Source organism: Hyperolius riggenbachi, chromosome 10 (genome assembly GCF_040937935.1).
Source record: "Hyperolius riggenbachi isolate aHypRig1 chromosome 10, aHypRig1.pri, whole genome shotgun sequence".
NCBI classification, from domain to species: domain Eukaryota; kingdom Metazoa; phylum Chordata; class Amphibia; order Anura; family Hyperoliidae; genus Hyperolius; species Hyperolius riggenbachi.
In genome coordinates this window covers 76,191,758-76,213,749 of record NC_090655.1, presented here as the reverse complement: position 1 = coordinate 76,213,749, position 21,992 = coordinate 76,191,758, and the positions used below count along the sequence as shown (strand labels likewise).

General features: G+C 46.2%; 1 protein-coding gene and 1 long non-coding RNA gene across 4 annotated transcripts in view; one reads left to right on the top strand and one right to left on the bottom strand.

The window, feature by feature from the left end:
- The window catches only part of SLC16A12 (solute carrier family 16 member 12), a 190,168-nt gene that overhangs the window by 56,091 nt on the left and 112,085 nt on the right, over positions 1–21,992 (bottom strand). Inside the window, exon 1 of one of the 3 annotated variants that reach the window (XM_068257553.1) lies at positions 1,679–1,757. The exons of the other annotated variants lie outside the window; for them this stretch is intronic. The gene's annotated coding sequence lies outside the window, so the exon portion shown is untranslated. Of the gene's footprint in view, positions 1–1,678; positions 1,758–21,992 lie in introns of those variants that run through there. 3 annotated transcript variants of the gene reach the window in all.
- The window catches only part of LOC137535692 (uncharacterized), a 172,276-nt gene continuing 169,071 nt past the window's right edge, over positions 18,788–21,992 (top strand). The window contains exon 1 of the long non-coding RNA XR_011024447.1: positions 18,788–18,859. This is a non-coding gene — a long non-coding RNA (uncharacterized lncRNA). The remainder of the gene's footprint in view (positions 18,860–21,992) is intronic.

Sequence of the window (21,992 nt, the reverse complement as noted above, 5' to 3'; positions counted from 1 at the left end):
GGCATTATGTGATGTGTTGTAGATGCCACATTCCCCCCCCCCCCCCCAGGGACCCAAAGCTGGCTGCTTTGTCCCGCAGGCCTCCCCCTGACTTAACTGTTGCTCCCCAGGGGCATACATATTATAACGCCGTCGGTGAGTTGACAGCTCTTCCTGCCGCCGCAAAACTCCCCGGTGGCATTAAATACTATTCCCCCTCCGAGTTGTTGCAAGGAGGTGTAATTCGGTGTCTGGCAACCGAATTACCGATACGCGGGTGTGCAGCATTGCACCTGGGGCACCTGGGTTTGGCACCCGGCTGTGAGCTCTGTGCGCCAAAAAAGCACCTAATTCACCCCAGGGTCCCGCACAGTCTTGGGCAGAGTAGCATGAGAGGCTACTCTGCCAAAGACCCTGCAGTTGCCCCAGGGAGAAAGAATTAAGTTGGGGGGAGACCTGGAGGACCTTGCAGCTGGCTTAGGGCCCTGGAGGGACAGGTCCTCTTCACTTCCTCTTTAGTATAGCCCCGCTGTACAGCCTATAACTTTGCGTCTCTCAGCACGGCTACATTGAGGATGAAGAAAAGAGGACATGTCCCGCCTCTGGAGTGAGGTAAAGTATGAAGCTCCAGTGCCGCACTACTCTGCAAAATCTGAAGGGGGAGGGTGCAAGAAGGGGAAGTCCAAGAGCTGCAGACATGAAGGTGTTTGGGGGGGAAGCACTTTTTAAATTTCACCAACACTACACAGACACGTGCAGCCTGCCTAATTTTGCATACACTGTCAGCGCTATTTTGCATACACTGTCAGCACAATTTTGCATACACTGTCAGCGCTATTTTGCATACACCATCAGCACTATTCTGCATACCCTCACAGCAATATTTTGCTTACACTGTCAGCGCTATTTTGCATACACCATCAGCACTATTCTGCATACCCTCACAGCAATATTTTGAATACACTGTCAGCACTATTTTGCATACACTGTCAGCACTATTTTGCATACACTGTCAGCACCATTTTGCATAACCTGTCAGCACCATTTTGCATAACCTGTCAGCACTATTTTGCATACACTGTCAGCACTATTTTGCATACACTGTCAGCACTATTTTGCATACACTCTTAGCAATATTTTGCATACATTCTTAGCAATATTTTGCATACACTTTCAGTGCTATTTTGCATACACTGTCAGCAATATTTTGCATACACTGTCAGCAATATTTTGCATACACTGTCAGCACTATTTTGCATACACTGTCAGCACTATTTTGCATACCCTGTCAGCACCATTTTGCATACACTGTCAGCACTATTTTGCATACCCTGTCAGCACCATTTTGCATACACTGTTAGCACTATTTTGCATACCCTCTCAGCACTATATTGCATACCTTCTCAGTACTATTTTGCATACCCTCTTAGCACTATTTTGCATACCCTCTCAGCACTATTTTGCATTCCCTCTCAGCACTATTTTGCATACACTGTCAGCAACATTTTGCATACACACTGTCAGCACCATTTTGCATACACTGTCAGCACTATTTTGCATACACTGTCAGCGCTATTTTGCATACAGTCTCGGCACTATTTTGCATACAGTCTTAGCACTATTTTGCATACAGTCTCAGCACTATTTTGCATACCCTCTCAGCACTATTTTGCATACACAGTCAGCACTATTTACTGACCTTAGATTGAGAAAAAATCATCATAATTCCATATTGGCTAGAAGACAGCACTTGTATTCAGACATCTGGTGATCTCTCCCAGCTTTCAGGTTTGTTTACAAGTGTGATGATGACACAGTAGTTCATCTGTGGATAGATTTGCTGAGGCTGCAGGTCCACCTTGCACTAGGCATCGCGTGTTGGCTTACTATGCAAATTTGCAATTCAAACACGTGTTGAAAGATATTCTCTGATTCAAAGGGATTACAGAAGGAAGTATCGGCAAGATAAGAGGTGAACAAAATAAGCCACTACAACAGTATCTATCAGAATGTGAACTATTTGTCACATCGCTGACTAAACAATATAGAGTCTCCTAAAGGCCGTTTCTTTGGACTTTGAAGCCCAGTTATTCTAGTTTTAGATACCGTGATAAAGGGTTAGAACCTCTTATGGATTTTTACTGTCCTGTGTCCTGCCTTTTGGATGTTTTATGGGAATCAGGAAATTAGGGCCCATTGAATTTATCTGCAAAGTGGGGAAGTATGGGTCTCATGGTCCCTGATAAATATTTTTTTTTTTTAGCAGCAGCAGCAGCGGGGATGGTTAAGGTTAACTGTGAGGAAGGAAGGGTTGAGGTTTATTTATTTTATTTAAGTATTTATATAGCGCCGACATATTACGCAGCGCTGTACAGAGTATATTATCTTGTCACTAACTGTCCCTCAGAGGGGCTCACAATCTAATCCCTACCAGAGTGACATGTCTATGTATGTATTGTGTATTGTGTAGTGCATGTGTCATAGTCTAGGGCCAATTTAGGAGGAAGCCAATTAACTTATCTGTATGTTTTTGGCATGTGGGAGGAAACTGGAGTGCCTGGAGGAAACCCACGCAGACACAGGGAGAGCATACAAACTTCTTGCAGAAGTTGACCTGGCTGGAATTGGAACCGGGGACCCAGCGCTGCAAGGCAAGAGCGCCAGGGGCATAGCTATAGGGGTTGCAGAGGTTGCGACCGCATCGGGGCCCCTGGGCCAGAGGGGCCCGAAGGGCCCTCCCTCTACTACAGTTTTAGCTCTCTATTGGTCCTGTGCTCATAATAATCACTTCTCAAGATAATTTGAATAGTGGTAATCATTAACAAACTGTTTCCCATCCCCTTCTTGCACCTCTGACACTGTAGTTGCCATCGGCAGGTTTTGATGTGTGGTATCAATTGTTATGTATAGAGTGCTTGGGGGGGGCCCCATTGTAAAACTTGCATCGGGTCCCACAGCTCCTTAGCTACGCACTGAAGAGCACTAACCACTAAGCTCTGGGTGCGGGTTTTGTGATGGCAGGGACAGTTAAGGTTAGCCGTGGGGGAGGAAAGGTTAAGGTTAGCCATGGGTTTGTGGCCGCAAGGATGGGTAAGGTTAGCCGTGGGGGAGGAAAGGTTAAGGTTAGCCATGGGTTTGTGGCAGCAAGGATGGGTAAGGTTAGCCGTGGGGAGTTGCGAAAGTGGGGACAGTTAAGGTCCACAGTAGAGGGGGGGGGGGTGTTAAGGTTAGACGTCGATAGTGAAAGTGTTCAGTAGAAGAATAGGCTTTGGTTTAGCTATAGGAAAATATTGCTATTTAATACCGATATTTTAACAGCATTTTAAACTTTAATAGCAGAATATCGGTAAATTTATCGATAACCTACTAACAGGTTTCCTGGACGCCCAAATTTCCAGGAAAACCCTTTTTGACAGAAGCGTTTTATGAGGTGATTTTTTTTTTTACTGTGCAGTAGTTGCTCCACTGACATACGCATACCTCCCAGCTTTTTGAGATAAGGAAGAGGGACACTTAAGCCACGCCCCTGCCACACCACTAATCGCGCCCTCGGCACACCTCTAGTCCCGCATACAAATAAGATTTCATAAGAAAATTATGTTTTATAATTCGAACCACACTGGTCATTTCTATCCTGGTTCATTTTCCATCATATTAACATGTGAAGATAAAAATTACATCAATTTAAAGGATGGGAATAAAATTTAGAGTCAATTAAACACATTTATCACTAGAAAAATACATATATTTACATAGATCTGTACATGAGACCTGAAAGAGGGACAAATGAGGAAGAAAGAGGGACAGTTGGGAGCTATGCACGTGTGGTTACGAACACTGCCATTTAGGTGCATTACATTGCACACGGATAGCGCTCAATCCTTACAAGGTTGGATGCTGAACTGCGCTGCAAACATGCAGTCCAGCCAGGGTTGGGCTGAGGCAGGGGCTAAGAAGACCCCCTCGACCGGTCATATGCAAAGCAAAGCATGCTTAGCTCACCAGTCGGTGCAGCCGGGATTCCTCTTCAGCCCTGTCTGTCTCATCTGTATGATGCCCTCTAAAAGAGGAACGTGGTTGCGATCGTCAGTTGGGTCCCAGGCAGCCACGGTAGGAGAGAAGAGCACATGGAAAAAGCCTCTGCAGAGTCCAGAGGCTCCCCTCTTCTTAGGTAAGTATCTGCTTCTTACTCTTAGCTCCGCCTTGGGTTCACTTTAAAGGATACCCGAGATGACGTGTGACATGATGAGATTTACATACTGTATGTATGTACAGTGCCTAGCACACAAATAACTATGCTGTGCTCCTTTTGTTCTTTCTCTGCCTGAAAGAGTTAAACATCAGGTATGAATGTTCCTGTCTGAGTCAGTGTCACAGGAGCCCTGGTGGCTGGAACACGAAATACCTTCCAAACGGTTCCAGCGCACAGATCGTGCAAACTGTGGTCGCAGTCAATGCGCAGAAACCGTTGGGAATTGGCCGCAGACAAACCAGAAGGGAGCCTGTGGGTTACGGAAATACACTTTACACACTATTTCAGGGTATATCTGCCACCACCACTGGTATGGGCCAGTGGTCCCTACCGACTGACTGACTGATCCTGCAAATAAAACGGTTAAAACACGCTGTATTCTGTCTAGATATCAATAATAGTAGCGACTCCTCAGAGACTTGAGTTCAGTTTCTGTGTATGGCTGTATAGCAGGTGTAGCTGAACAGTAAACGACTTCTTTATTTACGTGCAATATAAATAATTAATATATACAGAAAATCGTTAAAATCAACAATTATAGAGACAAATGATAACACAGTATAAAAGAAACTAAAAGGGATAAAAAATACTTAGATTTGTGGAAAGAGGTCCTTTTGTGGGAAAAACTTGTAGAGTTCCTTTTGTTTCAGTTCAAAGTTCAGACCAGGTGGATGCCAGCATATCCTCAAGCTGGCACAGATGTGATTAAGATGGTGTTTCAAGGTGGAGGACCCTTGCAATTCAGCCTGTCAATAGTTTTATCACCCATCGCTGCAGGGAGTGGCAATGACAGGCACAAGTGCAGCCTCGGGAGGATGGAGCAGGGCTGTCCCATCCTTACAGACCCTCAGACTGGCAGAATTCTAGTTTGGCCCGTCTTAGGGTGCACGTGGGGGCAGTTAAAACCTATACCGCATATTCACACTCAGCATGATTTTACGAATCCTAGGACATGAAATATGACTGGTCTATCATGAGAATTTACCCCCCATCTCTTCAAACCCATATTGCTATGAGAGTTTAGGGGACAGAGTTCTGGGAATTTCACAGAACCAGCACCGGGACTCATGCTACACTTTCCCCACGTTTGGCGAAGCTGCCATCTCAGAAGCCCCAGAAATATGACAGATCTGGGAAGTTATGGATTATGCTATGAGCCTCAGGTCATTCAGGGTGTGTGCTGGCAGCTGGCTTCCCTTTGATCCTTACCAGGGAGCAAGGTGTCAAGACCTCCCGGGGATTGGTAGCCTGCCTGGCCTCCTTATCAGAGTGAAACAGCTGGCATATCCTCTGAGAGGTGCCATTAGCTCTATAGGGGGACAGGGAACCAGCTTGTTACAGCTATGTGCTAAACGCAATTAACTACCTTTCTGTCTATCTTAAAACCAAAGTTTGTCATTCTGAGCTCTGCAATAGATGTGCGATCGATTGCGGTGATCAGAAATGACTGCTGGATCTGCGATTTTTATGCGTTTTGGACGACTGGGCGTCGCCTGGTGTCACAGTCAGGACTGGGTCAGACTACAGTGTTACCCTCACTGATAAGAAATTAAAATTATAAAACAAGTTCCTAGCAGAAAATGGCTTCTGCGAGCAGGAAAGAAATAAAAAGGGTCAATAGTTCATATATTTTATCTCTGGTATACTTCAATGAATGTGTCATTGAGCAAAAACGATAAAACAGTAAAAACCTAAAAATAGATTAAAACATAAAATAAAACTGTGGAATATCTTTAAAAAAGTCATTTTTAGGAGAAGGATAGATACAATTGTTTTTTCCATTCGTTTATTTTCACCTCGGGTGTCCTTTAAGGGACACCTGAGGTAGAAGAAATACTGAGGCCGCCACATCCATTTGTGCAAAAAGTCCGGCGCTCGTGCCGATCCACCGCCTCCAACACTAGCTGCAAACCGCAAATGAAAATTTAGATTCAACGCTCCGACCAAAGCCCTACCTGCGACCCAAATACCTCCTGATTGTAACGATCGGTGTCAGCACACAGAGAGAATCTGATTATTGGTGATCTGCAGTATCACCAAGAATACAGATTATACCTGATTATTGATGATCTGCATAATCACAGATAATCCAAGTATAACTAACTTCTAGACACCTTTATAGTGTGAGTGTTTGGTGCAACAGTAATAACTTTGAGTAAGACCACCCGAGGAGCAGGTGGTCTTTGGCAGTACGGGCGATACTGCCTTTTGGGAGGACAGAGACCTTCCAGTAGCCTGAGAACTCCAATGGGGCGGAGTCCCAGGGGAAAGATAGGCGGGACCTGTGAGTGAGTGACACCTGAAGGCGGTTGTCACTACCAGGTCTGGAGACTATCTCTTAACGAGGGAGATAGCTCTCTAGGTCGGGCAAGCCAGGTCGGCAACACACAGACAGATAAGGCACAAAGACCGAAGACTGATTCGGTATCCAAGGCAGGCAGGGTTTGGCAAGAGGTAATCAGACATGCGAGGTACCGAATCAGAAAGCAGAGGGAAAGTCAGAGCTGCAACAGGTCATAACAGATATCAACAAATACCTAGTCTTGGGTGTGAGGTCCGTGGTCTCTACACCCTGGAACTAGTCTGGAGTATAACAGAATGATAACACAGAGTCCCTAGTCTTGGGTGTGAGGTCCGTGGTCTCGACACCCTGGAACTAGTCTGAGGTATAACAGAATGATAACACAGAGTCCCTAGTCTTGGGTGTGAGGTCCGTGGTCTCAACACCCTGGAACTAGTCTGAGGTATAACAGAATGATAACACAGAGTCCCTAGTCTTAGGTGTGAGGTCCGTGGTCTCAACACCCTGGAACTAGTCTGAGGTATAACAGAATGATAGTACAATAATAAACAGAAGTAAACTGGCTCAGTGTGAATTCCCAGGTCCTCCTGGTTCTAACACACTGTTGGATCTGACTAAGGTCTGAGTGCTTCCACATAAGTGTTCGCAACGGCAGACAACCTGAAAGTTACCAGCAGTGACTATATATAGAGCAGCGCTCTCCGGCGCCACCCCTATGTGATCAACCAATAGCCACCTGCCTTGAGGTCAGCTGACCAACCTGGTCAGCTGATCCCTCTCCGTTTGTCATAAAGGCTCTGCCTCTCAGCGCGCGCGCGTATTCCTCAGCCTATGTGAACTAACAGACCCAGCCACACCAGACACATGCTGCTGCGGACAAACCGCCGCGCTGAACGCATGCTGCTGCGGACAAACCGCCGCGCTGGACGCGGAAACAGCCGCCTTGCCGCCAGTACACGCGGCGGCTTCTCCACGTTCTCTCACACTGATTAACTTTTTTTTTTTTACCTAGAGAATTATGTAAGTACTATGCAATATTTTACAGCTTGGACATATGTTGTAATCACAACTTATTTTTGATGTACATATTAGAGATGTCGGGAACCTCCGATTTTTGGTTCGCGAACCCCGTTCACGAACCTTTGCGGAAGGTTCGGTTCGCGGAAAAGTTCGCGAACCGCAATAGACTTCAATGGGGATGCGAACTTTGAAAAATAGAAAAAATTATGCTGGCCACAAAAGTGATGGAAAAGATGTTTCAAGGGGTCTAACACCTGGAGGGGGGCATGGCGGAGTGGGATACATGCCCAAAGTCCCGGGGGAAAATCTGGATTTGACGCAAAGCAGCGTTTTAAGGGCAGAAATCACATTGAATGCTAAATTGCAGGCCTAAAGTGCTTTCAAACATCTTGCATGGGTATACATCAATCAGGGATTGTAATTAGAGTTCTGCTTCACACTGACACACCAAACTCACTGTGTAACGCACCGCAAACAGCTGTTTGCGTAGTGACGGCAATGCTGGACTGGTGCGCACCGTGGCCAGAGTGTAGGCCGTGGCGTTTTTCAAGCCCATATGGTCGCCGGGCTGTGGTAGCTCAATGATAGAACAACAGTGACTGTCCAGCTGATCAAATTTGGTCTGACCACAATGAAGCAACGACCTTATTATCTTTTGTGTCCCACCCCCACCCGAGAAACTCAAATAGCCGGCGGTCATTGCTTCATTGTGATACGCAAGCCCCTTCACCGCGGCAAGGTAATGATCACGAAGGGGGATGGGCACATGTACATGCCTTTTGTTTATTTGTTGCAGCCGCCCGCAGTGCAGCCAGAAAAATTAGGCAGGCATGTACACGCACCAGAAAAATTAGTGTAGCGGCCGCTGCTAGCAGCGGCCTTAAAAATTCAGGAATCCGCCTAGAGTCCTGGACCTTGTTGGTGGTGGCGGAGAAGGGAAGCGGCCTGCAGGCAGAGATGCTGTGTGTGGGGACTGACTTAGTCTTCGGTCGTACAGTAGCCCTCCGTGATCCATTCCTCATTCATTTTGATAAAGGTCAGGTACTGAACACTGTCGTGACTTAGGCGACTTCTCTTCTCAGTAACTATGCCTCCAAGTGCACTGAAGGTCCTTTCTGACAGGACGCTTGCGGCAGGGCAAGAGAGAAGTTGTATGGCAAATTGGGACAGCTCTAGCCACAGGTCAAGCCTGCGCAACCAGTAGTCCAAGGGTTCATCGTCGCTTTTCGCAGTGTCTATATCCACACTCAAGGCCAGGTAGTCGGCTACCTGCCGGTCCAGGCGTTGGTGGAGGGTGGATCCGGAAGGACTATGGCGAGGAGTTGGACTAAAGAATGTCCGCATGTCCTGAGATCGCTGGAGCGTCCTGTCCTTGCCTGCGTGGACTTGAGAGGAGGAGGGTTACTGCCAGTGGTACCTTGATTGCGTTGTGCAGCCACATCACCCTTAAACGCATTGTAAAGCATCATCGACAACTTGTTCTGCAAGTGCTGCATCCTTTTGGCCTTCAGTTGAGTTGGTAACAGGCTTGCCACTTTGTGCATGTACCGAGGGTCTAGTAGCGTGGCCACCCAGTACAGGTCATTCACCTTGAGTTTTTTGATACGGGGGTCCCTCAACAGGCTGGACAACATGAAAGAGGACATCTGCACAAAGCTGGATGCAGACGTACTCTCCATCTCCTCTTGCTCTTCCTCAGTGACGGGACGCAACTCCTCTTCCTCCCCCCAGCCACGAACAATACCACGGGAACGTGGAGCAGCAGAAGCCCCCTGTGACGGCTGCCACGGTTGTTCTTCTTCCGCCGCCTCTTCCTCCTCCACAGAAACACCTTCCTCATCATCACCATCATCAGAGTCACCTCTCCTTCCCCACACGACTCCTCTTCTTCCTCCTCCTCCTCCCCCCTCTGTGCTGCCGCAGGTGTTGTGGAAACATCGGGTTCGGATGTAAATCACTCCCACGACTCCTGCTGCTGTAACTGTTCTCGTTCACGCTCCTCCACAGCTGTATCCACCACTCTACGCATGGCACGCTCCAGGAAGTAGGCGTACGGGATCAAGTCACTGATGGTGCCCCCATCGCGACTCACCAGTTTGGTCACCTCCTCAAAGGGCTCCATGACCCTGCATGCATTTTGCATCAGTGTCCAGTTGTTGGGCCACAACATCCCCATCCTCCCAGATTGTGTCCTTGTACTGTAATGATACAGGTACTGGGTGACGGCTTTCTCCTGGTCTAGCAGGCGAGAGAACATCAGAAGGGTGGAATTCCAGCGAGTCGGGCTATCGCAAATCAGGCGTCTCGCAGGCAAGTTGTTTCTACGGTGAATGTCCGCAAAGCGTGCCATGGCCTTGTAAGAGCGCCTGAAATGCCCACACAACTTCCTGGCCTGCTTCAGGACGTCCTCTAAGCCTGGGTACTTGGACACAAATCTTTGCACGACCAGATTCAGCACATGTGCCATACAGGGTATGTGTGTCAGCTTTCCCAAATTCAACGCAGCAATGAGATTGCTGCCATTGTCACACACCACGTTGCCGATCTCAAGCTTGTGCGGGGTCAGCCATTGCTCCATCTGTTTGTTAAGAGCAGCCAGGAGAGCTGCTCCAGTGTGACTCTCCGCTTTCAGGCAAGACATGTCTAACACTGCGTGACACCGTCGTACCTGGCATGCAGCATAGGCCCTGGGGTGCTGGGGCTGTGTAGCTGGAGAGGAGATCGCGGCACCAGCCAAGGAGGAGGAGGAGGATGACGACAGCGAAGCGGTGGTAGCAGGTGGAGAGGAGGTGGCTGGAGGCCTGCCTGCAAGCCGTGGAGGTGTGACAAGTCGGTCCGCTGCACAGCCACGTACTCCCTGCTTGCTGCCATCGGTCACCAGGTTGACCCAATGGGCTGTGTATGTAATGTAGTGGCCCTGCCCGTGCTTGGCAGACCAGGCATCCGTGGTCAGGTGGACCCTTGACCCAACGCTGTGTGCCAGAGATGACACCACTTGCCTCTCAACTGCACGGTACAGTTTGGGTATGGCCTTTTGTGAAAAATAATTGCGGCCTGATATCTTCCACTGCGGTGTACCAATGGCCACAAACTTACGGAAAGCCTTCGACTCCACCAGCTTGTATGGTAATAGCTGGCGAGCTAATAGTTCCGCCACACCAGCTGTCAGATGCCGGGCAAGAGGGTGACTGGCAGACATTTGCTTCTTACGCTCAAACACTTCCTTCACGGACAGCTGGGTACTGCTGTGGGCAGAGGAGAAGGAACCGCTGAAGGGAAGAGGCGGTGTGGAGGAGGGTGGCTGTGAAGGTGCACGGGAGAAAGTGGATGAAGATGATGCACCTGAAGGAGGAAGAGGAGAAGGAGGGTGGCTTGTCTTTTGAGGGGTGCTGCTTTTTACTCAGGTGTTCTTACCATAGCTGTTTGTGCCTTCTCTCCAGGTGCCTTCGTAAGGCACTTGTCCCTATGTGAGAGTTGGCCTTTCCACGGCTCAATTTTTGCTGGCAGAGACAACAGATGGCTTTGCTCCGATCTGAGACACACACGTGAAAACATTTCCAAACCGCTGAGCCCCCCTGGGGTGATGGCGCTATGGTGGCATCAGCAGCTGACGTTGAAGGGCATGTTGGCTGGCTGGCCATAGCTGGCGATACATGTCGCCGGACACTGGCCCCAGCTGTTTCGGAGGACGAGCTCACTCTGCTTCTATCATGGAGTCGTCTCCTCCTACTCCTCTCTGACTCCCCCTCTGAACTGTCTCCCTGGTCATCTCCTCTACCGGGAACATATGTGGTATCCGTATAATCGTCATCATAATCCTCCTGGCCAGCTTCGCTTTCCTCAGACACCTCCTCAACTGCACCAACGTCTGGTGGTTCATCATCCCCCTCCTCACACGATACGTCCATACTAGCGCCACCTAACTCAGACGTATGAGGTGGTGTACCTGCGCCTTCTTCTTGTTGTTGGAGTAGTGGCTGGGAATCAGTAATTCCACCACCACCACCAAATAACTCCTGCGAAGTGTCAAATGCAGCGGACGTGGTGCTTGTACTAGCGCTGGTGGCACTGGCTGCGGGAGATGAGGTGTTCTGTGTTAAATACTCAAGCACCTCCTCACAATTTTGGGAAGTGATGGCACGTGCCTTCTTCTGAGCACTGTACTTTGGGGCAGGGCCACACGAAATCACATCTACACCACCTTGCACAGACCTGCCGGTGCCTGGTGGCCTTCCTCTGGGTCTGCCTCTACCTCTTCCTCTACCTGGTTTGTCCATTTTGTCCATCTCAGGTGGATGCTAGGTATATGCAGTGAGGTGGGTTCACTCAACACAACAGGTAGTGAGATGCAGTGAGCTGGGTTCACTGAACAGTAAAGGTACTTAGATGCAGTGAGGTGGGTTCACTCAAAACAACAGGTAGTTGGATGCAGTGAGCTGGTTCACTGAACAGTATCGGTACTTAGATGCAGTGAGGTGGGTTCACTCAACACAACAGGTAGTAGGATGCAGTGAGCTGGGTTCACTGAACAGTAAAGGTACTTAGATGCAGTGAGGTGGGTTCACTCAACACAACAGGTAGTAAGATGCAGTGATGAGGTGGGTTAAGTAAACACATCAGGTACTGCAGTATATGCAGTACTGGGTAGTACAATGTGCAGCTCCCTGTCACACACACAGGTAGTCACTGAATGTGCTGGGCTGCTGGCAGTGGCACACACACTATCAATTGCAAGGCTGTGCATGCAACAAAAGTGTCAGTTTGACACACACAGAAAAAAAAAAAGTACAGGATGAGCTCTGAAAAGAACTGTTGAGGGGTGCTATAAAAGCAATAACAATCAGCCAGGAGCAAGATAAGCAGCCAAGAGCCTAACTAATCTGTCCCTAGAAGAACAAGTCTGCAGCAGCTGTCCCTTGTCTGTCTCTAGCAGGCACACGAGGAGTGAGGCTAATGGCCGCCGGAGCCTGCCTTATATAAGGGGAGGTGGGGCTCCAGGGCTTAGTGTAGCCTGAATGGCTACAATGTGCCTGCTGACTGTGATGCAGAGGGTCAAAGTTGACCCTCATAGTGCATTATGGGGCGAATCGAACTTCCGCAAAAGTTCGCCTGGTCCAGGCGAACGCGAACCACGGAAGTTCACCTGGAACCGTTCGCAGGCGAACCGTTCTCTACACCTCTAGTAAATATATGCATTTATGCAAATGATTCTGTAAATCAGATCTATTGGTTTTACATCGGAATAGGAAAAAAAAAAAAGGCATTTGGTTTTACAGTGGGGACAGTTCTTCTATGAGTGAGGGACATTTGAGAGCTATGGTTATGGGCAATAGGAAAGACTAGTTTCTTTTGTAGAGATAAGGAGGGGAAGAGATATGGTTTGGGCAATTTAACAGAGCAAACATGCGGATGATTGAACAGATTTGTTTGCCTGTGAGACTCTGAGCAGCCATGCATGGCATGACAAGCTATTTTAGTACCTAAAACAAACCTGCCCCCCCCCCCCCCCACCCCGCACACACACTTGTATGATTGCTTTTGCACCCAGTTTCTTTACATGCACTATGCACAGTCAGCAGTGTGCCAGTAAATACACTGTAGTAGTTCACATGTGGCATTCATCCATAATTCCACACAGCAGCCATTACAGTTAAAGGACTTACGAGGCCTGTTTGCTCAAATTTTTTTTAAAAAAAATTAGATACCTGTGTCAGTTTGTGAGGCACGGAGGACGCCGTCCGGCGCAATGGTAAGTGGCTGCGCGGGTACAGGATGTCTGTGGGGGACCATTAGAAGCCCTGGATAAGTTCAACTCATTTTCCCCCGACCCCCTACAGTATTCCTTTAAGTTGAGATGCTTAATTTTAGGAATAATCACATGCAAATGGAACTTAAAGGACACCTGACCCGAGGCAAAGCTAACCAAGATAAACACAGAGGTATGGTAATGCTGGATCCACATACCTCTATGCATTGTCTGTTCCTCTCCATTTTCCCCAATTCCCCATAATCACCACTTGAAAATGTGACTTTTGGGTAAAGTCAAACCTTGAGACAGGATGAGGCAGGCTGGCTGCAATGTTCCCTCCCATCACCCTCCCATAACCTCCCCTTCCCCACCTATAAAGTGGAGTGAATAGAGTGGGAATAGGAGGGAATGGGAAACTGATAGGAGGGAAAATCACCAAAAACCTGCCTCTTCCTGTCTGAGAGTGGTCAGCTGGGGTTGTGGGCCAACCTGCAATGAGATACCAACTTGTCTTTGCAGACCAGTTTTATGTGGTCAGCAGTGTAGGCAATATGGTGACCAGGCAGGGTAGAATCTGGAAAACACCTTCAATTTTGATTCAATCAATTTTACCACCTCCAAGTTGTATGAGAGCCTACCTACACAATCTGTTCGTAGTATTCAAAATCTGTTGAACCTCATATTACATGGAGGTAGTAAAACTGGGCAATCATTCATAATTTAAGGCGTGTGCAAGGCTCAACATTTCGTGTGCCCTTCTTTGCATTCTAAACGAGAGATACCCTTTATATTGGGCCCTCACTGTGTTCACTATATTTTATTAACTTCTCTAGGAAAATCCAAGAAGCCTTCCAAGGACCCAATATTGCTGTACAGTCCAAAGATACTACAGCCACTGTTTTGCCTAATCCTGTATGTTGTTAGGCAACTTGTTCATGCAAGCCACCAATGTCAGTTATTTTTTATTCTGCTCTTGCATAGGGTCAGTAAGGAGTTCAAGTCAAGACTCCCTAACACTGCAGGGTGGCCTCTTGAGCGCGTCCCACTGGGCCTTACCACTTGTTGATGCTACAGGAAACCACTGTTCAATTGCTTTAAAAAGTTTTGTAGGAGTGGGAATTAGGTTCATAAGGTTCCCAAATGTGTCTGTCTAGTTGTTCATCTTCAAGTAGTTAATCAGATTTCCTCAGATACTTGCTTAAAGGGGAACTAAACTAAAAAGAAGATTTGACCACCCACAGCATTATATATAAATAGAAAATACAACTATACTACCTGAATACATATGAAAATACAAAACCTCACCCGCTGCTGAAAGTTTTTGATAAGTGGATTGCTGCATCAAATTCAGACTACCACCATCTTGAAAGTGTAACTGTCGGGCATAAAATCAAAAATCAATTCTTTATTTTTACCTGCTAAACAAGTAATAAGGATGTTAACCAGGCAATCCAAAAGTTAAAATCACTATTACTTTTCCTGTTGATAAATGATCATTCCCCAGTTTACCGGACTCTTATTTGGTACACACAAAGAAAGTTGCAGGGCATGCTGGGTTGTCCTTTTTTGCTTCTCTACTTCCCCTCAGATTTAACTAATGCAGCCTGATTGGCTGAAGCCTCTTTCCCTCCTGTTTTCCCCTTTCACACCTCTGTTCCTCTCTGATTGGACAATATTTCTCATGCTGAGACAATGCACTTTCTATAGTGAAGGGCGGGCAAATCAGGCAGAGGAGATTAGGGCAGGAAATAACATCAGGATTAGCATTAAAAATAGCCACAGTTAAAATGGGAAATGCTAAGAAGGATTTTCTCTTTTTTTACTGTAGAAAAATCACTAAAATCAAAACATGGACAGTGCAATACAAATGTTATGTAATAGAGCAAGTATTTATCTACTTATATATGTGTATTTTTTTCTGAGATAGTATGGCTGACAGCTCCTCTTTAAAAATGCAAATGTATGCGGTTAGAGCCCCTTCACACTACAGCTAAAAACAATGTGAATAGCGGAATGCAGTTAAACACAAAAAGAGCAGAAAGTGCATCCCATATTAGCAATAGGATAGGATGTGTTTACCCTGTCAAATGGAATACAAATACACAATGCACTCACTGGACTGAAAATGCAAAATGCCGACCTGCTGAATTTTTCCGCATATTTGTGCAAAACGCCTAATGCAAACATGAAACATCTAGTCAAAACTGATAGCCTTGGGGCGCTTTTCCACTATATCAGTTCCTGCCTGTAACAACTGAAATTACAACTGATGTGCAAGGTAATGTCTGTTTTCCTACGGCTCGAATGGGGGCGATATTACAGGTTAACGAAGTGCTGACCTGAAGCTGTTACGGGGTAATTATTATTTTTTTTAATGACGAGGCCAGGACAAGGCAGAGGAGAAAGAGATTGATGAGTACACTATATGGGAGGAAAGTATGACATGTGTATATTTAGTTTTACTTTTATTTTTCACTTCAGGATTCAGGATTGATTTAAAGAGACACTGAAGCGGAAAAAAAATTATGATATTATGATTTGTATGTGTAGTACAGCTAAGAAATAAAGCATTAAGATCAGATACATCAGTCTAATTGTTTCCAGTACAGGAAGCGTTAAGAAACTCCAGTTGTTATCATTATGCAAAAAAGCCATTAAGCTCTACGACTTTCAAAGTCGTGGAGAGGGCTGTCTTCTGACTTCTATCATCTCAACTGTTAGGCTGCTTACACACAGGGACGTTACAGGCGCACGTTAGTGCAGCCTGTAACGCTCCCCCAACGCACAGCAATGTAGCACAAGGTTCACACTGCCCACGTTGCGTTACATGTAACGCTGCACGTTCTTCCGAAAGTGCAGCACTCTACGGAGCAGTGCATTTCAGCGCTGCTAGATTTCGGCACAGCCTGCGCCGCCATAGACTATAAAGGGATTCAGTCTATAGCGGCGCTCAGTGAGTAACGTCGGCGCCGTCAGAAGACGGAGCCGAGGTTGCTTAAAAAATCATAATAATTCGGCTTCCAGCACCCGCTGGAAGCCGAATTATTTCATTCCCCCGCTATCCATGGCGGCTTGGAGGGGGAATAGTAATTAATTCGGCCTGGACTTGTGCAGAAGCAGGACAAGCCATATAACAGCTGGATCCTGCGCCCAAGTCTACCAGCGGCAAATTCAAATGTACTCAGCATACTATAGCGTTACAGCGGCTTAAGCCGCGTTAGACTGTTTGCACATGCTCAGTCATGTTGGGGAGGAGCGGAGAGCGGCCAGGCACATGGCTAATTTATATTCACTGCACGTTGTGAGGTGCAGTGTTTACTTCCTGGTGCGGCCGCTCTGTGCGGCGATTGGCCCGCTGGGACCACGTGATGCCGCATGCGTCCAAGAGTACGCATCATGGCATCATGGACGCCAGAGTGAGCTGCACAACGCGGCTCACTCTGACGTCCACATCGAAGAGCACCAGGCCTTGCGTTAGGTGCACGTTATGCGACCTTAACGTAGCACCTAACGCAACGTCTTGGTGTGCAAGTAGCCTTAGTGAACAAATTACTTTTTCTCTGCTAGAGGAGAGGCCATTAGTGCACAGACTGCTCTGAAAGAATCATTTTGAATGCTGAATGTTGTGTAATCTGCACATATTATAGAATGATGCAATGTTAGAAGAAAACACTTTATACCTGAAAATAAAAATATGAGAATATTTTCTTTGCTGCTAATCTTCTAGTAATTATTCATAGTACACAACCAATTCATTATATCATATATATATTTTTTCGCTTCAGTGTCTCTTTAACAACTTCTGGCACAGTTGAAAAGAAAGATTTGAGTACGTGCGAGAGCCTCAGACAATCAAATTGCCTGATTCTGCCTGGAAGGGAATTTCTTATTGATAAAGCGTTAAAGTTTAAAGAAAAATCAACCTAAGCCCCTACAATTTTGAAGATCTAACTATATCTGTTAAGGTAATGAGGCAGTTGACTACAGTGAACCTTCCTAAAGCTGAAACACACACTTGAAAGATTAATGAAAGATCTCAGACCAATTTTACCCCCTTCTATGTAGTATGAGAGACATACTCTACACAGTCTATTCTATTGACCTGAACTCCCCATCAGATAAAAAAATCTTTGCAAGATTCTGCATACAAAGATGCTGTACACATTTAAAAGATCAGTATCTGCAAAAGATCTGTTCCTGCAAAAGATCCATTCCTGCAAAATGCATTCATAGTCTATGATATCTGCAGATCTCAATACACACCTTGTTTAACTGACATTCATATGCAGATCAGATCCACCAGGATGGATCTTCAGATCTGCAGATGATTGTCAGATCTGCAGATGAATGTCTGTTAAACAAGGTGTGTATGAGATCTGCAGATATAGACCATGAATGCATTTTGCAGGAACTGATCTTTTGCAGATACTGATCTTTTAAATGTGTACAGCAGGGGTCTCAAACTCGCGGCCCGCGGGCCATTTGCGGCCCTCGATACAATATTTTGTGGCCCTCGCCGGCAAAAGCTTACTTATAGTTCGCTTCAGTGCTCCCAAGTAATCCGCCGCATCCCTGCCGCTAAACGAGGGCTGCAGAGCCCCCAAATCGCCCGGGGGGCAATCCCCCGGCATTTCCTGGAAGGGGCATAGCTTTCAGCTTCAGCTCTGCTCCTCCTGACGTCAATCGCGGCGCATCGCCGCCTCTGCCCGCCCCTTTCACTCTTCCTTCACAGAGAGAGGCGGTGATGCGCCGCGATTGACGTCAGGAGGGGCAGAGCTGAAGCTGAAAGCTCTGCCCCTTCCAGGAAATGCCAGCGGATTGCCCCCCTCTGCAGCCCTCGTTTTGCGGCGGGGACGTGGCGGATTACTTGTAATGGGACCACTGAAGCGAACTATAAGGTAAAAAAGGCAAAATAGTTCGCTTCAGTGTGAATTTGATTTTGAAATAAAAATCAATGCAAGGGACGGGGGAAGGGGGGGGGGGGGACGGATTGAGCCGAGTTTCCCTTATGCGGCCCAGCCTCATCCTGACTTTGCCTCCTGCGGCCCCTAGGTAAGTTGAGTTTGAGACCCTTGGTGTACAGCATCTTTGTGCACAGCATCTTGCAAAAAATGTTTATCTGATGGGGAGTTCAGCTCAATAGAATAGACTGTGTAGAGTATGGCTCTCATACTACATGGAAGGGGGTAAAATTGGTCTGAGATCTTTCATTAATCTTTCAAGTGTGTATGTAGCATTAGTTGCAAAAGTTAGATCATGATTTTCAAACTTTTGAAGAAAGAAGAAAAAAAAAGTATGAAAAAGTACAAATGTTATTGTGGAATACACCTCAGTGACATTTTATGTAAGAGTCCTATAAATGTACAGTGCAGGTCTTTAAAAACAAGAGCCATGGATAGTAAACATGTTTACAGTCTATGCTTGTCATCGGGATTTGCTGTAACTGGCCACATCCTCTTGTGTATGTTAGCAGTCCTTGTTTCAGATCTCTCAGCCCAGCTGGTCAATTTATATATACGACCAACAGCCCCCCTCTCTTTCAGCTCTGGGAATTCTGGTAAGTGGACCGCACTGGCTGAATACGATATTTATATACCTATTGAAACATTATATGTGTACAGTATTTTGTTTATACAGTATTCTATTTAAGTATTTGCTGCCAAAACAGAACTGGAAGTTACTATTAATAGGTTCAGTTGGGATGTTGTAAAGGTGACAGAAGCAAATTGGGAATATAACAATTATATTTTTAATTCAGATTTAAAGCGGACCTGAACTCCGAGCTTCCTCTCTGTTCTAAAAGATACTCAACAGCATATAATAACTTTAAAAAAAACATTTCTTTGTTACAACGGATACATATCCTGCAATAAATCTGCATTGTCTCCTTCCTGCTTTCATGGAAGCAGACATAAAATATTGTGTTTACATATTAGCTGATCTGCCATGGCATAGGAGATTCCTGAGCTGACACCACTGAGAGATCAAATTACAGTGTTATTTAGTCACAGATGAATGGGAGAGGCAAAACTCTGTAAATACATACAGGGTGTATTTCTCTCTCTTTTCTTCTGTCTTAGCAGTAGGGTATTGTACCGTGTTAGCCATGAGTAAAAGCAAGAAGTTTTAAACCAGGATGATACCATTTATTGGCTAACTAAAAATGAATAAAATTAAGCAAGCTTTCGGCCTTGCAGCCTCCATCTGGCTTATATCCTGTTAGTTTGCAAACTGGTGGTACAGACAGCTTTATACAAGATATATATATACTCTGTACAGCGCTGCGTAATATGCCGGCGCTATATAAATACTAAATAATAATAATAAATAATAATAATGCAACATCAGAAGGGAAAACTGATATTTTTTCAAGCATAAATACATGTCATTAAGATGCCTTAATTCACACAGACCATCGACCTGGGGTTAGAGGTTGTAAGCTAAGATAAGGATCCTTGTTTAACACCTGCTCACAGACCTGAGAGTTGAACTGACACAGAGGTATCGTAAATTCTTAGTTCACAAGTTCAGCTATAAAGCCCCATCTACACGATACGATTCTTTATACGATTCAATTACGATTCTATTTACGATCCGATTAAATCCAACATGTCCGATCAGGATTAGATTCAATTCAATTCTATTTGCCATTGCAAAACAATGGCAAATCGAATTGAATCGAATCCCAATCGGACATGTTGGATTTAATCGGATCGTAAATAGAATCGTAATTGAATCGTATAAAGAATCGTATCGTGTAGATGGGGCTTAATGGCTGACAAAGTTCAAATATCATCAATCTCATACCAATATAGAAAGTTGTTGTCCTTATTCAAACCGTTCTGCACAGCTTTGAACCAATTTATACATTTTGTTTCTGCTATTAATCGATCATTAGACGTTTTGAAGCCACCCTTCAGGGCAGTGACACGAAGATCATCTATGCTGTGTCCATTGGACCGAAAGTGTGTAGCAACTGGGAGTCCAGATTTGGTATCATTAATAGTGTGCCTGTGTCCATTCATACGTTTGCGCAGAGTTTGTCCAGTTTCTCCCACGTACAGAACATTGGGGCATTTAGCACACATGATCAGATATACCAGATTGGTGGAACCACAGGAAAATGTACCTTATACTCTGTACTCCTGTTGTGAACCTGGCAGGGGCGTAACTAGAAATCACTGGGCCCCCCTGCGAATATTTGGATGCCCCCCCCCCCATAGGTGCCAAATAATCGTAATGGGGCAGCGTTTCACTGTAAATTAATTGTAAAGTGGGCAGCATTTTACCAGACAATCGTAATGTGGGCCAGAAAATCGTAATGTGGGCAGAGTTCACCAGAAAATCGTAATGTGGGCCTTTAGAAAATCATAATGTGGGCAGAGTTCACCAGAAAATCGTAATGTGGGCACCAGTCACCAGAAAATTGTAACGTGGACAGCATTCACCAGACAATCGTAATGTGGGCAGCGTTCACCAGAAAATCATAATGTGGGCAGAGTTCACCAGAAAATCATAATGTGGGCAGAGTTCACCAGAAAATCGTAATGTGGGCAGAGTTCACCAGAAAATCGTAATGTGGGCACCAGTCACCAGAAAATCGTAACGTGAGCAGCAGTCACCAGAAAATTGTAACGTGGACAGCATTCACCAGACAATCTTAATGTGGGCACCGTTCACCAGAATATCGTAATGTGGGACAGAAAATCGTAATGTGGGCAGAGTTCACCAGAAAATCGCAATGTGGGCAGCAGTCACCAGAAAATCGCCATGTGGGCAGCAGTCACCAGAAAATCGCCATGTGGGCAGCAGTCACCAGAAAATCGCAATGTGGGCATCAGTCACCAGAAAATCCTAATGTGGGCAGCAGTCACCAGAATATCGTAATGTGGGCAGCAGTCACCAGAAAATCCTAATGTGGGCAGCAGTCAGTCACCAGAATATCATAATGTGGGCAGCACACACCAGAAAATCCTAATGTGGGCAGCAGTCACCAGAAAATCGCAATGTGGGCAGCAGTGACCAGAAAATCGTAATGTGGGCAGCAGACACCAGAAAATCCTAATGTGGGCAGCAGTCACCAGAAAATCGCAATGTGGGCAGCAGTGACCAGAAAATCGTAATGTGGGCAGCAGACACCAGAAAATTGCAATGTGGGCAGCAGACACCTGAAAATCGCAATGTGGGCAGCAGACACCTGAAAATCATAATGTGGGCAGCAGACACCTGAAAATCACAATGTGGGCAGCAGACACCTGAAAATCGTAATGTGGGCAGCAGACACCTGAAAATCGTAATGTGGGCAGCAGACACCTGAAAATCGCAATGTGGGCAGCAGTGACCAGAAAATCGTAATGTGGGCAGCAGACACCTGAAAATCGCAATGTGGGCAGCAGACACCAGAAAATCGTAATGTGGGCAGCAGACACCAGAAAATCGCAATGTGGGCAGCAGACACCAGAAAATCATAATGTGGGCAGCAGACACCTGAAAATAGTAATGTGGGCAGCAGGCACCTGAAAATCGTAATGTGGGCAGCAGACACCAGAAAATCATAATATGGGCAGCAGACACCTGAAAATCGTAATGTGGGCAGCAGACACCTGAAAATCCCCCTGCGTTTTTTGGGGGCTGGAGGGGTGGCAGCATGAGGGGAAAGCCTTGCCCACAGTCGGCTTCCGGAAGTGATG